Source organism: Myotis yumanensis, unplaced genomic scaffold (genome assembly GCF_028538775.1).
Source record: "Myotis yumanensis isolate MYYU_CA2020_CCGP unplaced genomic scaffold, mMyoYum1.0.hap1 SCAF_7, whole genome shotgun sequence".
NCBI classification, from domain to species: domain Eukaryota; kingdom Metazoa; phylum Chordata; class Mammalia; order Chiroptera; family Vespertilionidae; genus Myotis; species Myotis yumanensis.
The window spans coordinates 13,731,464-13,748,593 of record NW_027223758.1 but is presented as its reverse complement, the minus strand read 5'-3'; the positions used below and the strand labels follow the sequence as shown (position 1 = coordinate 13,748,593).

Below are 17,130 nucleotides of genomic sequence, written 5' to 3'. Positions count from 1 at the left end.
CGCAAAATAACTTAAAAAAATAGATAGATAGATAGATAGATAGATAGATATATGTCTTTATTGTTGAAAGTATTACAGATGTCTTCCTTTTTTCCTCCCATTCACCCCCTCCACCCAGCTCCTGACCCCCTCCACCCAGCTCACGCACCACCCCCCCACCCCTCACCCCCCCCCAGCTTATCATCAAAAGAAACAATTATTGCACCTGAAAAAAATGATAGTACTTGCATTATTTAACAAAGGAACAAATGTCTAGTTAAATGATAGATAATTTGACTCAAAGGTCAAATCCCAAATCAAATCATGACTCTTTAATGTTATTAAATTAGAAGTCATTTCTGGGTAATTAAAAATGTCTGGTTATGGATCTTTTGGTAAAAATATGGCCCAGAAATTTGGAAAGATTCTGTACTAAATCTACTTGAACTCAGCTGGAGACAGATCAAAAGCATTTCACATCTAAAGCTAGACGCAAGGGTGTTTTACTTTGGAAGAGAAAAGCTAATGGGTTCTAATCTGTTCTTTGATCATATTTAGTTTGGAGAGTTCTTTCTTTATGTTATCTTGTAATGTTTTTATACATCAACTTATTTCTCCATTAAATGAAGAAATTTTCTGATGTTGGGAAAGAATTAAAACTTTTGGCGAGACAGTCATGCATTCTCCTTTCAAAATCATTATCCTTAATCCTAGAACTACATAAGTCTTAAAGCATTGGTCTCCAACTACTCAATTGTGCTCAGCCAGGTAGTACCTGCATACCAGGATGGGGGGTGGGGGGGTATGACAGCCATTTGATGTGCTCAGTATCTACACCCAGGAACAGAAAGGCCCTCACCCAGGGGACCTTTCACTTGTGGAAGCACCAAACTGCTCCACAGGCTGGCTGAATTCCGGCTGGCTGGCAGGCTCCTCCAAGGTCCCAGGAAATCCCACCAGTGGCGAAGGCTGGACTGCTTCCTGTCTGTGACCCTGGCCCTCATTAGAGAACTGTTCCCCTGCGGCTCAGGCCATACAGATTCTCTCCCAGTAAGATAATGACCTTGTCTCTGCTTCTTCCTAGCCGGTGTGAGCCTGGTGGGGAAACCATGGGCCCGATGTGCATTCGCCTCCCATTGCCTCCTCCCGGCCCCTGCTTCAGAGTGCCCCGCTCTGATTGGAGAAATACTGGACGGACTAGTATCATTGAGGCCACTGTTCCATACTGATTATTTTTGTTTTTACATTGTTGCCCCTCAGAGCCTGTCTTGCAACCCCTGTAAGGAGTGTCCTGTTTTCTCCCAGAGAGCGCTCATGGCACTGGAGAATCTTTCATTCACAAGAGGCATTTTTTGTTCTTCTACCTGTGGACTCCTGAGCAGAGGTGAAGTAGCTAAAGCCCCACAGTAGGAGGCAGCATATTAGGACAAACCTGTGTCACCAGGGAACTCTCGCCCAAGCAGGTCCCACTTCTGCCTCTTACATACTGGGTGACTCCAATGAGCTATCTTGGACTCATTGTAAACTAGATTTAACTCCTCACCTAGTCAAAATGTCTCTCATGATGCTTATTACCACCAGGAGCAAACATCTCCCATCCAGGTCTCCCCATTGGTACCACAGCCACGCCACGTCCTCCAAAACTCCCAGCACTTGCCAGGCCTCTCCTAGTTCAAAAGGAGCCAATTTTTATTGTCAACGCCACATGGGAGAGCTCTGTTAGGAACCAAGGGCTAGTGTGGAGCCTCCCACCCAAGAGGGGATGAACCACTGGCTGTGACAACATTCTGCCTGGGTGTGCGGGGCCAGGTCATGTCCAGAGAGAGGACGGTGAGAAGTCCTATCTGCTGCTGACATCAGTCACCAGGTCTGTATAGTTAGCATCTCCTCCTTTTGAAACTTTGAATGAATCGAAAAGGATAACAGCTGAGTCATACAAGCACAATCCTGTTTGATGAGTTGTTTTCCTTTGTGTTTTATTTCTTAAAAATTTATCTTTATTGTTGAAAATATTATAGATGCCCCCCCTTTTTCCCCATGGACCCCCTCCACCCCTCACCCACCCTGCCCAGGCCTTCACCACACTATTTATCATCTGTGTCCTTGGGCTCACATCTGTCAGAATGGCTATCATCAACAAATCAATAAACGACTAGTGCTGGCGTGGTTATGGAGAAAAGGGAACCCTAGTACACTGCTGGTGGGAATGCAGACTGGTACAGCTACTGTGGAAACCATTATGGAGTTTCCTCAAAAACTTGAAAATGGAACTGCCATTTTACCCAGTGATCCCACTTCTAGGAATATATTCTAAGAAACCCGAAACACCAACTAGAAAGAAGATTGTAGATTGCACCCCTATGTTCATAGCAGTGCAATCTACAATAGCTAAGATCTGGAAACAGCCCAAGTGCCCATCAGCAGATGAGTGGATAAAAAAGCTGTGGTACATCTATACCATGGAATACTATGCAGCAGTAAGAAAAGAATCTCTTACCCTTTGAGACATCAGGGACCTGGCGAGTATTATGCTAAGAGAATTATCTCAGTCAGAGAAAGACAAGTATCGCATGATCTCACTCATATGTGAAATCTAATGAACAAAAAAAACTGATGAACAAATAGATCCAGAGACAGCGAAACCTGGAACAGACTGACGAATCTCAGAGGGAAGCTGGGGGTGGGGGTGGAGGGATAGGTGGGGAAAGAGCAGAGCTTGCGACAAGACTTGGGTGCAGATAATCTATCGGGAAGATGATTGCCGACAGCAGGAGTGAGATGGAGAAAAGGTGCCAAAGATGCCCACGTGGCTTCAGGGTCACTGAGAGGTTACAGAGGGGATGTGAGCAGTTCCTGGCAGCACTGCCACAGCAGGTCTCCATCCCCAGGTGCAGGTCTGGACTCGATATCAGGCTGCCTGGCAACCTCGGGTGCTATATAGCACAGGGAAGGCACCCGAGTACTTTCTCCTCTTCCTCATATCCCAGTGCTTCCTCCCAATCACCCAAAAGGAGGGAGCCAAAGACAGTTTCAGTGCAAAGGGAGGGGCCCTGGGGTAATAATAAAACCCCAGGGGCTGTGGGTCAGTCCTGATGTGTTGCTTCCACAGTCTGAGACTTTGGACAAATCTCCACGGGTTTGGAGATTGTCGTTTCTTTCTCTAAAGCTTTTCACCTCTCAAGGACATTTTAGAAATCAAAAGCAAGGTTGTACGACCATGCATGGTAAATTCTGCAGTGCTCCGTGAAGGCTTATGGTTAGCGCCCTAAGTCTGAGACTGTCTCTACTCCTTTGTTTTAGTTGATAGGAAATGACCAGAAAGAAAATTCAATATCCCACACTCATAAAGTGCATACGTCATTGAAATCTGGAAGAATGTCTTTATTCAACTTGGGCCAAAGTGCATGCTTATGCATTATTTAGTAACTTAGGCAAGGGCCTGGTAATGGCTTCATTCCTGCTATCAGAGGAAGTGTTTTGTGTGTTGTGAGTCAGTGAGTTAAATTGTATCTGTTGTTTATATTCTCATGGGTCTGGGAATAGTGGGGGGAAAAATGATTCACTTTTATGTTCTCTCCATATGAAGCCTGAGAACATACCCCCTCCCTGTGAAGAGAAAGTCCTGTGAACTCCTTGTAAACAAGATGAGCTGAAAATGAGAGCAAAGAGCCTGTGGGATTGCCGGGCAGGTGAGCACTGTAGGAGGCTGCTGCCCCTGGGAGGTGGCACTGCTCACTCCTAGAGAGCAAGTGCAGCACCCAAGCTATGAACTAGCCAGTGTGGTGGGCAAGAGACCTGCCTTCTCGGCTTCCTTCCCTGATGAGAACAAAATGTGGTGCTTGCCTGGATGGACCAGGAAAACAGAAGCAGGTGGCTGACAGCCATGCCTGCTCATCACACTCAGGAGCTTAAAAGAGCAATATTTGTAAGCTTGTAATATTACAAAAGAAAACACTAGAAATGTATTACTCTAACCAATTTATTGAGTGTTCTTCTAGACATTTTTTCTATGCATTATACATATTCTTTTTGACAAATATGAGGCTCATTCACTTGGGGTTTCTGGTTTTGATAATTGGTACCATAACCAACTTACTAGTTTCCATTTAACTATTTACCTTAGAGATAGTGTCCATATCAATAAATAAATATCTACAACATTCTTTTAAACAATGGTCTATTTCTTCATGAATAACTATACATCAATCTCTATGGGAACTCTCAGTTGATGGATTTATTTGTTTTCTATTTTCTTTTCTCTGAATTGTTTGTATTGTTCTCTATTAAATTGTTTTTCATATGAATTATTAGGATTTCATACTATGTTCTGAACATTAATATTTGTGATATATATCCCAAGGACTTTTTTGACTCTTATCTTTCAGGATTATAGAGAAAGCATTAATTTTGATACAGATAAACATTAATTTTTCTTTTCCAACAATTGTATTGCATATATATATTAAGGAAGCTTTCCCTATTCACAACGAAATAAACATTCTCTTAATTTGTATTTACTGATTTATTTTCTTTAGTTTAGAGATAGGGTCATATATGTTTCATTTGTTTTTATATTTAGCTGTATAGTACAATTTGAATTTGTTTTTATGTGTGTTATAAGTAGGACTCTAGAAAAAGAAAAACTACTTATCCCACCTCTTTTTTTTTTCTGAATGCTAGTAGATCAAGTTCAAGTCCTAATTAATCATCAGGCATAATAGGTTAGGTGCACTTTCAATATAAAGTTTAGTGGGTCAAGTCTACATTCATTAAGTAGTTTAGTAGGATAACGCCTCCTTCATTATGCAGACTAGTAGGTCAAGTCTATGCTCAATATGTTGTTTATTGGGTCAACTCCACATTGATTACCCAGTTTAGTAGGTAAAGCTCACTTTTTTTTCGAGAAAGAGAGAGAGAGAGAGAGAGAGATCAATTTGTTACTTAACTCATTCATGCATCCATCAACTGACTCTTGTATGCGCCCTAATGGCGGATTGAACCACAACCTTGGTGTATCAGGATGACACTCTAACCAACTGAGCTCACATTTGTAATGAAGTTTAGTAGTTCAAGTCCACATTATTCTGTAGTTTAACTAGTGAAGTTTACACTGATTATGAAGTTTAGTACATCAATTTCATGTTCATTATTAAGTTGAGTAGGTCAAGTACACATTCATTATAAAGATTAGCAGGTTAGGTGAGAAACCAAGGTGGCGGCATAGGTAAACACAGGAAATTGCCGCCTCCCACAACAAATTCAAAAATACAACTAAAAGACAAAACAGACATCATCCAGAACCACAGGAAGACTGGCTGAGTGGAAATTCTACAACTAGAAGGAAAGAGAAAACCACACTGAGACTCAGAGGAGGTGCAGAAGTGCAGAGGTACGAAGGTGTACGTGGCAAGGGCTGGCAACTGAGGACGCGGCTGTCATTTTGAATCAGGAGGGAGTCACAAACCCCCGACTGCTCTGAACTCCAGTTCAGGGTGAGTCTCTGGGGACCCAGACTCATACAGGGAGAAACTGGACTGTCTGGCAGCGGGCAGAACTTGGAACTCAAGGGCGGCTTTCTCTCAAAGGTGCTTGCAGCCATTACCAGGACATTGAGACACGGGGCCACTTAGGGCAGGGCTGAGGATCAGCCATAGCTGCTTGCTCCACCCTGTTGATTCCCTGAGACCCTGCCCCACCCAAACTGCGGCAGAAGCTTTTGCATATGAAAGGCCTGGCCTTTTGCAATCTGAAAATTACCTAACAGACTGCAGCTGGGCCAGACAGACCCAGAACTTCCAAGAGAAGGCCCAAGGCCCCACAGCAGCTTGCATTGCTTCACAGCTGGGCCTCATTTGGGCACCTTCAAACCCCAAACAAGGAAGGGGAATCTGCAGATCTCTTCATAGCTCCTGCTGGGTAGCCTCAGGCAGAGGCTAAATTAGCACCTCCTTAGATCCAAGAGCCAGTGTACCCAGTGGTCAGAGTGGGACCATCCAATTACAACTCCTCAGATCCATAAGGGGCACACTCAGGGGGAAGACTCAGTGAGCACCAAAGCCCCACTGAAGCAAGTCTTGCCTCATAAGGGTGTCTTCAGCACAGAAGTTCTCCCACTGTAGACACAGCTGACTCTCACAGCCAATTGGCCTGGAGGTCAATTCCTCCCAGTGATACCTACAACAATCAAGGCTTAACTACAACAAGACTATGCACAAAGCCCACAAAGGGGTGCACCAAGAGTGTCCACCTCAGGTAATTGGGGAGGCTGAGCCACTAGGCCTTATAGGACATCTAGCACACAAAGCCACTCTACCAACACAGGGAAGCATAAAAAATGCGGAGACAAAGAAACAGGTCACAAATGACAGAAATGGAGGAAAGCAAACAACTGGATATAGAATTCAAAACCATACTTTTAAGGTTTTTCAAGAACTTTCTAGAAACCGCCGATAAATTTAGTAAGACCCTCAAAAAGACTGGTGAGACCGCCGATAAATGTATTGAGACCCTCAAGAAATCTAGTGAGACCCTCGAGGTATGAAAAAGGACGAACTAGAAATTAAGCATATACTGACTGAAATAAAGGATATTATGCAGAGTTCCAACAGCAGACTAGAGGATCGCAAGAATCAAGTCAAAGATTTGAAATACGAAGAAGCAAAAAACACCCAACCGGGAAAGCAAAATGAAAAAAGAATCCAAAAATACGAAGATAGTGTAAGGAGCCTCTGGGACAGCTTCAAGCGTACCAACATCCGAATTATAGGGGTGCCAGAAGAAGAGAAAGAGGACCACACCAAGACACATCATCATTAAAATGCCAAGAGCAAAAGACAAAGAGAAAATCTTAAAAGCAGCAAGAGAAAGAGGCTCAATTACCTACAAGGGAATACCCATACGACTGTCAGCTGATTTCTCAACAGAAACTTTGCAGGCCAGAAGGGAGTGGCAAGAAATATTCAAAGTGATGAATGCCAAGAACCTACAACCAAGATTACTTTATCCAGCAAAGCTATCATTCAGAATTGAAGGTCAGATAAAGAGCTTCACTGATAAGGAAAAGCTAAAGGAGTTCATCACCGCCAAACCAGTATTATATGAAATGCTGAAAAGTATCCTTTAAGAAGAGGAAGAAGAAGAAAAAGGTAAAGATACAAATTATGAACAAATACACATCTATCAACAAGTGAATCTAAAAATCAAGTGAATAAATAATCTGATGAACAGTATGAACTGGTGATTATAATAGAATCAGGGGCATAGAAAGGGAGTGGACTGACTATTCTTGGGGAGGAAAGGGGTGTGGGGGATGCGGGAAGAGACTGGACAAAAATCGTGCACCTATGGATGAGGTCAGTGGCGGGGGGGTGAGGGCGGAGGGTGGGGTGGGAACCAGGTGGTGGGGAGCTATGGGGGGAAAAAAGAGGAACAACTGTAATAATCTGAACAATAAAGATTTAATTTAAAAAAATTAAAAAGAAAGATTAGTAGGTTAAGTCCAGCTTTATTATTAGTAGGTCAACTCCAGATTCATTATGTAGTTTAGTACAGAAGGCCACATTTATTATGTATTTTAGTAGGTCAACTCCACAGTTACTGTGCACTTTAGTAGGCCAAATCCACATTCATTATGAATTTTAGTAGTTCAAGCCAACATTTATTATAAAGTTTAGTAAGGCAAATCCACATTCATTATGAAGTTCAGTATGTTAATTCCATACTCATTATGTACTTTAGTAGTTCAAATCCACATTTATTATGAATTTTTGTGGGTCAATTTCACATTCATTACGTAGTTTAGTAGGTCAACTCCACATTGATTATGTGGGTTCATAGGTAAAGTCCACATTTATAATGAGATTAGTAGGTCAAATCCATATAATTTTGTAGTTTAGTAGGTAAAGTTTACATTTTTATGAAATTCAGTACATCAAGTTTACATTTATTATTAAACTTAGTAGGTCAAGTCCACTTTCATTATGAAGGTAGTAGGTCAATTCTACATTCATTATGAGGTTTAGTAAGTCAAGTCTAGATTCATTAAGAAGTGTAGTAGGTCAAATCCACATTCATTATAAAGTTTAATAGATTAAGTTTACATTTATTATATAGTTTAGTAGGTCAGTTGCACGCTCATTATGTACTTTTAGTAGGTCAAGGCCACATTTATTATGAGGTTTACAGATCAAGTTTATATTCATTAAGAATTTTTGTGGGTCAATTCCACATATATTATGAAGTTTAGCAGATAAAGTTTATGTTCCTTATAAAGTTTAGTAGATCATGTCCACATTAATTATTAAGTTTAGTTGGTCAATTCCACATTCATTGTGAAGTTTAGTATGCCAAGTCTATATTCATTGAGTGCTTTAGGATATTAAATCCACATTCATTACATCGTTTTATAGGTCATGTTCACATTCATTATGAAGTTTGGTAGGTCAGGTTCACATTTATTATAAAGCTTAGTAGTCAAGTCCAACTTTATTATGAAGTTCAGTATGTCAAACCAGATTATTATGTAGTTTAGTGTTCAAGTTCACATTTATTGTGTAGTTTAGAAAGTCAAGTCCACATTCAATAGGTAGTTTAGTATTCATGTTTATTATGAAGTTTAGTAAGTCAACTACTTTATTATGTAGTTTTTTAGGTCAAGTTCACATTCCTTATGTAATTTAGTATGGTCAAGGCCAGGTTCATTGTGTAGTTTAGCAATTCTAGTTCCCAATTAGTATGTAGATTACTAGGTCAAGTCCACATTTATTATGCATATTCTTGTGCATTTTTTTCCCATTTATATTTTAGAATTAGCTTGCAAAGGTCAGGATAATTTCCTTTGCAATTTTAATTAGAATTGCACTGAATTTATAAATTAATTTTGGGAGAAATGACCTTGTGAAAATATTGAGTATTTTTATCCAACTACATGGTAAAGAACTTTATTTGCATGTTGTTTATAACTTATTACTGACATTTTATAATTTTGTTACTCTTATGAATGCAATCTTTTTTATATCATCTTTAATTTATTCTATTAGCTTATTTTAATAATAAAGTAATTCACTGTGGTGAAGAAAATAGAACAGTGTGGTTCCTGTAAGAAGTAGAACAATACAAATACAAAAAAATACATTTGTCTTAGGGCCCTCTAGATAATTCCTAAGGAGGCCAGTGTGGGCAGTGTGCTTCTTGCATGAGCAGCTCAACTTACATATGAGGTACTCTTTTAAAAATATTTTTTTATTGATTTCAGAGAGGAAGAAAGAGGGAGAGAGAGACAGAAACATCAATGATGAGACAGAATCGTTGATCCGCTGCCTCCTGCATGCCCCACACTGGGGTCAAGCCCGAGCCCACAACACGGGCATCTGCTGTGACTGGGAATCAAACCATGACCTCCTGGTTCATTGGTCAATGCTCAACCATAGTGAGTCAACTAATCAGCTGTTAGAGTCACGGAGGGAGGAACACAAAAAGCCAAAAGGGGTGAAGAATTATAATTTATTAGGTCATCTGGATACCAGGTGGGCTGAGTCCCAAAATGGCAACAGCCCCCAGGGACTGTTAGTCAGAGATCTTAAAGGACTCTAGGCGAGTTTTTTCTGGGCAGAGAATTCTCTGGGTGGGTACTGAGGGGAAAGATAATGGTCTTAGCAAGTGGAATGTGGTCTTAGCAAGTGAAATGTCCATCGTGAAGTGGCCTATAGATCAGTTCTCAGGGGAGGGGGTATCAATTCAATTATTTGATCAGACCTAACACCAGCAATATTATATTTGTATCTATCTACTTGGCCCTTTATTCAACTCTGGTGCAGAATGAGTCCTGTTTTAGCATCTGTTACTGAGGTATAACCACAACGTTGCCAATAGTCTACATGCTTGGGTTCTGGCACACAGTCCTAGCAAGTTTGCTTTTGGCCTGGAACCAAGCCATTCACGGGGCAGATGCTCACTGCTCCCCCTCTGTTGGAATGCTGTGACAAGGAAGGACACCCCAGGAAGACTGTGTATCGATCTTCTGCTGCCTGCTTCCATCTGAAATGCCCACCATCTATCTTTAGAAGTTTGTGTTTTGTGTGTGTGCGTGTGTGCATGTAAACATAAGTACACTCTCATTGGCAAAAAGGTACCTAATTCTCAGAATTACTTGCTAACATAAATTCTCATTACTCTTTTTCTTTTTTTTCTTTCTTTTTTAAAATATATTTTATTGATTTTTCACAGAGAGGAAGGGAGAGAGATAGAGAGTTAGAAACATCGATGAGAAAGAAACATCGATCAGCTGCCTCCTGCACATCGTCTACTGGGGATGTGCCCGCAACCCAGGTACATGCCCTTGACCGGAATCGAACCTGGGACCTTTCAGTCCGCAGGCCGACGCTCTATCCGCTGAGCCAAACCAGTCTCGGCTCTCTTTTTCTTTTTTAGCAATCTCATGACAACTCATTGCTGCTATCATTTTTTATTATTGTGAAGTGGAGGATGTTTCCATATGTTTCTCAGCAACTTGGATTTATTCTTTCATGTTTGACCTATTGATCCCCTTTGCACATGTTTTCATTGTTTTTATTTTCTCTCTCTTATCAATTTTTAGATAAATTTTAGAAATATTTGTGGCTACTGTGTGCCCTGCAAATTATTTTTCAGATAACACTTTGTCTTTATTTTTAACCACTTTATTGAGATATAATTTACATACTATAGAATTCACCCTTGGTCAAAGTATAACTATGATTTTTAATAAGCTTTCACAGTTGTGCAACCATCACCACAATCCTGTTTTAGAACATTTCCATCACCTGTAAAAAACCCTCAAGACTATTTTCAGTCAATCCCATTCTCATCGCCAACCCCAGAAAAACACTAATCTGCCTTTTCAGGGCAATTCATATGAATGAAATCCTACAACATGTAGCCTCTTATGCAGCCGTGGGCAAACTACAGCCCGCAGGCCGGATCCGGCCCGTTTGAAATGAATAAAACAGCAAAAAAAAAGACCGTACCCTTTTATGTAATGATGTTTACTTTGAATTTATATTAGTTCACACAAACACTCCATCCATGTTTTTGTTCCGGCCCTCCGGTCCAGTTTAAGAACCCATTGTGGCCCTGAGTCAAAAAGTTTGCCCACCCCTGCTCTTATGTCTGAATTCTTTCACTTGGCATTATGCTGTAGCATGTATCAGTATTTTATTTTTTTATTGTCAAATTATATTCCAATGTATGGATATTCAATATTTTTATCTATTCACCAGTTAATAGATATTTGGATTATTTCCAATTTTTGTCTATCATGAATGTTACTACTATAAACACTTGCATACACATTATTTACGTGGACATTATTTTCATTTCTCTTGAGTACATTGCTCCTAACGGAATTGCTGAGTCATATGAAAAGTAAATGCATAACTTAAGAAACTGCCAAACTGTTTTCTAAGTGACTGTCATTCTATATTCCCACCAGCAAGGTATGAGGTTGTTCCACATCCTTGTCAACACATGTTATTGTCAGTCTCTTTTACCATAACCATCTAATTATGGTTTTAATATGCATTTCCTCAATTACTAATGATGCTAAACATTTTAGATGTATTTATTGATCATCTACACATCTTTAGTAAAGCGTCTGTTCAAATATTTGCCTGTTTTTATTAGTTTTTATGTCCTCTTACAGATGAGCAATAAGTTTTCTTTATAAGTACTGGATACAAATCCTTTATACGATATATGATTTACCAGAAAGGCAACTGGTTTTGTCTTTTTATTTTTTAATTAGAGGCCTGGTGCATGGATTCATGCACGGGTGGGGTCCCTCGGCCTGGCCTGCACCCTCTCACAATCCGGGACCCCACTAGTGTACACAATCAGGGCTGGGGAGGGACCACAGGAAGGCTCCAGGGCATGTCCTGCCCATCTCACCCAGTCCTGATTGTCTGGACCCCAGCAGCAAGCTAACCTACTGGTCAGAGCATCTGCCCCTTGGTGGTCAGTGCGTGTCATAGCTACTGGTCAAACAGTCAAATGGACAAACGGTCACTTAGGCTTTTATATATATAGATGGTATCTTCTGAAGGGAAATCATTTTTTTTAATTTTACAAAAGTCCAAATCATCAAATGTTTTCTTATGGATTAGCCTTTTGGTGTCATAGGTACTATTGTATTGTCAAACAAAATATCATGAAGGTTTTTCTCCTACATTTTTTTTCTAAAAGTACTTTAGTTTTAATTCTTATTTTTGTCTATGATCCATTTTGCATCAATTTTTGTGTGTAAGAAGATGAATTGTTTAAACTCATCTTTTTAGTGGAGATTTTAAATATTTCTAAAGCAATTTGATGAAAAGACAGAAGTTGGAAGCCCCATTGAATTGCCTTAGTATGTAAGTCAAGACCAATTGACCAAGAATGTAAGAATTTATTTCTAGACTCTCAAATCTATTCAATTTATTTATATCTCTATCCTATGCCAGTTTCATACTGTCTTGATGACTTCAGCTTTATAGGAAATTTTTAAATTGAGAAATGTAAGTCCTCCAATTTTATTTATCTTTTAAAAATGATTTGGTTATTCTGGATTCTGTACATTTCCATATACATTTTAGAATTAGCTTGTCAATGTCTGCAAAACCCTGCTGGTATTTTGATAGTAATTGCATTGAATCTATACACCAATTTTATGAGATTTGTCATTGTAACAATATTGAGCCATTTTATTCATGGACATGATATGTATCTCCATTTATTTTGAGATTTTAAATTTCCTCTTAGCAATATTTCGACATTCAGAAAGCCAAGAGACATATGAAAACATGCTCAAAGTCACTAATCATCCGAGAGATGCAAATCAAAACAACAATGAGGTACCATCTCACACCTGTCAGAATGGCCATCATCAACAAATCAACAAACGACAAGTGCTGGAGAGGATGTGGAGAAAAAGGAACACTTGTGCACTGCTGGTGGGAATGCAGACTGGTGCAGCCACTATGGAAGGCAGTATGGAGGTTCCTCAAAAAATTGGAAATGGAACTCCCATTTGACCCTGTGATCCCACTACTAGGAATATATCCCAAGAAACCAGAAACACCTATCAGAAAGGATATATGCACCCAGATGTTCATAGCAGCACAATTCACCATAGCTAAGATCTGGAAACAGCCTAAGTGCCCATCAGTAGATGAATGGATTAGAAAACTGTGGTACATCTACACGATGGAATACTATGCTGCTGTTAAAAAGAAGGAACTCCTACCATTTGCAACATCATGGATGGAACTGGAGAGCATTATGCTAAGTGAAACAAGCCAGTCAATGAAGGAAAAATACCACATGATCTCACTCATTCATGGATAATAAAGACCATTACAAACTTTTGAACAATAATAGATACAGAGGCAGAGCTGCCTCAAACTGATTGTCAAACTGCAGTGGGAAGGCCAGAGAGAGTTGGGGGGCAGGAGGGAGGGGAGTAAGAGATCAACCGAAGGACTTGTATGCATGCATATAAGCATAACTAATGGACATAAGACACTGGGGGGTAAGGGAGGGTAGTGGTTTGTCAAGGGCGGGGGGGGGAAAAAGGATACTTATGTAATACCCTTTGTAATACTTTAAGAGGAAAATAAAAAAAAAAAAAAAAAAAAAAAATTTCCTCTTAGCAATATTTCATAGTTACTAGTATACAAATCTTGTACTTTTTGTTAAATAAATTCTTAAGTATATTATTCTTTTTATGCTGTCTTGGTGGAATTGTTTACTTAACTTCATTTTGGATTATTCACAGCTACTATATAGAAATACAATTGAGTTTTGTATATTGATCTTGTATCTTACAGATTTGCTAAACTCATTTATTAGTTTTAAATGTGTATGAATTTATTAGGATTTGCTATATAGAAAATCATGTGATGATCCTCTTTGTGAATAAAGATGGTTTTACTTATTTTTCATTTTGTTTGTATTTTATTTTTCTTCCCTGATTGCACTGCCTAATACCTTCAATATAATGCTGAAAAAAATTAGTGAGAATGAACATATTTGCCTTGTTCTTGATCTTAGGGGGTGTGATACAATAAATATACATATTTGGTCTTTATTCCTGATACAGAGCTCTGAAAGCATTTGGAACTTTCTGAGTAATAGGTGTAATAAGGGTGTCACTTGTTCTAATGAGGTGACTCTCAGCAGGCCCTCAGGCAGCTTTAGGATGGGTCACCAGAAAGACCAAGGCATGATTGCAGGGTTGGAAGTTTTAGCCCCACTTGACCTCCGGGGAGGGAAAAAAAACCTGAAGATTGGGTTAAACCCATGGCCAATAACTTAATCAACCATATCTATGCACTAAAATCTCCGTGAAAAACCCTTAAACAATAGGGCTTCCAAGAGCTTTCAAGTTGGTGAATGCATCCATGTGTCAGGAAGGTAACACTCCCCACCACCACAGACACAGGAGCTCCTGTGCTGGGAACTCCTCTGGACTTGACTCTGTGAACCTCTTCAGCTGACTGCTCATCTGGATTCTTTCTAATAAACCGATGATAGTAGATAAAGTGTCTTCCAAGCTCTGTGAGCTGTTCTTGCAAACTATGGAACTTGACTTGCAACTGTTGTCTGAAGTGGGGAGTAGCCTAGAGGGACTGAGTCCTTAACCTGTGGGTCTGCACTAACCCCCAAGGAGTTAGTGTCAGAACTGAATTAAATGTCAGGATACTCAGTTTGTGTCCAAAGAATTGGAGAATTGGTTGGGGGCGGGGGTGAGGGGGAACACATTTATTTAATGTCATAAGTATTGTAAGTAAAAACAGCTCTGAGGGGAAAAGCATTCAGTCTTTCACCATTAAACTGCAGGCTTCTCATAGGTGTCCTCTATCAAAGTGAGAAAACTCCCTTCTGTGTTTTGCTTGTTGAGTTTAATCACAAAATTATTATTTGCTTTTCTTTTTTATAATAAAAATTACTTCAATTGTACCAAAAATGAGGTTTCTCTGTTCTTTATTATCATCTCTTGTGTCCCCTTTTAAGTGGTAAATTTCATTGTCCTCCTTCTGGAGTATATGATGTACTAATTTTAAAGAAAAGATATTTGTAAGAAGTGGTAAATTATCTGAAATTTTAAAAATATTTATTTAACTCTCCCATTAGAATGATACTTTATCTGGCTGTAAATTTTAAATACATGTTTTTTCATACTCTTTTTTTCCACCTTAGAGATTGTTGAGTATATTTCTCCATTATTTTCTTATCAATGAGAAGTATCCTGATGTCAAATAGATTCTCATTCGTCTGTCTTTCTTATTACTACCACCACCCAGAGCCTTTAAGATATCTCCATTCTTAATTTTCTAAAATCCTCCACACTATATCTTATTTCATGTTCCATGCATGGAACATTTTGATCTAAGGAGTCATAACTTGCTCAGCCATGAAAATGTTCATTTTATTTTTGAACACTCTCTCCTTTCCACTCTCTCTGTCCTCTTTTGTGGATCTCCTATGTGATCATTTAATCTCAATTTACTGCAAGATGACATGGAAAAACTCTGTGCCACAAGAATGGACAACTGGACAAAATACTTAGAATCTCTGTCAATTCAATTCAGTAAGCATCAACTACATATCCAGAGAAGTGTCGCACAGAATAAATTTCCAATTTTAAATTGACTTTTGAAGATTTAACTTCAGGGATAGCATGAGATTAGTAAGTGATGGTTCATGGGAAACATAATAATTTGTTTCTTACAAACTTTTGTCAAACCAACCACTCTTTCCTAGGGTTCATGTGCAGAGAGCTGAGCTAGCCACAGAAGGCATATTTGTCAGAATTCTCCAGATTATTGCAAAATTCCCTTGATTAATTCCTCTTTCTTAGTTTGCAGACCTCTTTCTATTTGTGATGAGTTTGCTTTCTTTTCCTTTGTAGAATATGCCCATTGACATATAGGACTATATTTTGAATATAATTGAGTAACCAAGCCTTGGTAGTAAAAAATCATTCATTCATTTTCTGGGACAGTTAAATTTTCACACAAGAAGCAACTGGGGATTTATTAAGCACAATGATTCTTAATCCATCACACTTATTAGCCTGGTTTGCTTATTTTCCATATTGTTTCTGTCTAGTAGTTGGACTGACTGGCTAGTTATTGAATTGGTTTTAACTGTGATAATAAAATGTAATAACATACATTTCATTCTTCCCTATCCCTGAGGACCAGAGTTTGAGTGGGGGGGCGGCGGGGGGGGCGGGGGGGAGAGACAGAGACTGTAGAGAGAGAAAGACTGAGACCTCTGCATTGCTCACAGGTAAATTAGGAATCTGTGTGATGGGATAAGAGTGTGCCATAACCTGTCCCTGGACTGAGGCTCATCCCTGCTATTCACCAGGATTTATGACACCAGGATTTAGGGCTCCCTGCCTCTCCAACCTGCTGGACCGTGCCGACTGCTTGCGCCTCTCCATGCAATCCCTGCCTGTTGCTTCTGACTTGATCTCTCTGACCATCTGACTTGACTTTTCTTTTAAGATGTACCTGAAGCCCCTCTTGGTCAGGAAGTCTTCTCTGAAGCTTATTTCTCTAAAATTTCTCTTATCTAAACTTGTAAAACATTTACAGGATGAAACAGCAACAAATAATTTCACAATAAAATATACCCTCTCTGTTCATAGACAGTAAATATAGAGATTTTTGCAACTAGATATGCCATTCATTATGTCCTTTACATAAAACATTTTGGACACCTCCCACTTATTCTCTCATTTATTCTCTCTTATTTGATCACTAGTTTGTATTTTGTTGCTTTTACTGGAAAGAGGGCTAAACATTTACAGGAAAGGCATAAGTCTCAAGCCCACCCTGCCATTACTATATGGGGATTTTTTTAAATTTAGTTTACTCAACAGTTCGATAAGATAACAATAAAACCTCATAGGACTATTAAGATCCAAGAAGATGATGCTCATAAAAGAACTTTATGAATTGCAATATATAACAAATAGTATCTTCATTAATTCTTCTGATTACAATGTAAAGAAAGGGTCAGTTGAGTAATGTGACTTTACTAAACATCTCTATAATATTGATTGGTATCATTTGTAGTAAAGTAGTTGTGTGTTAAATTTATGTTTTTCTCCACGCCGCAATGGGAAAC

At 39.2% G+C, this 17,130-nt stretch overlaps 1 protein-coding gene and 1 pseudogene across 1 annotated transcript in view; one reads left to right on the top strand and one right to left on the bottom strand.

Annotated features, from left to right (window-relative positions):
* LOC139014346 (casein kinase II subunit alpha' pseudogene) overlaps nucleotides 1-17,130 on the bottom strand; it is a 165,316-nt pseudogene that overhangs the window by 79,104 nt on the left and 69,082 nt on the right.
* The window catches only part of SYNDIG1 (synapse differentiation inducing 1), a 185,938-nt gene continuing 175,887 nt past the window's right edge, over nucleotides 7,080-17,130 (top strand). Inside the window, exon 1 of the mRNA XM_070419808.1 lies at nucleotides 7,080-7,124. The gene's annotated coding sequence lies outside the window, so the exon portion shown is untranslated. The remainder of the gene's footprint in view (nucleotides 7,125-17,130) is intronic.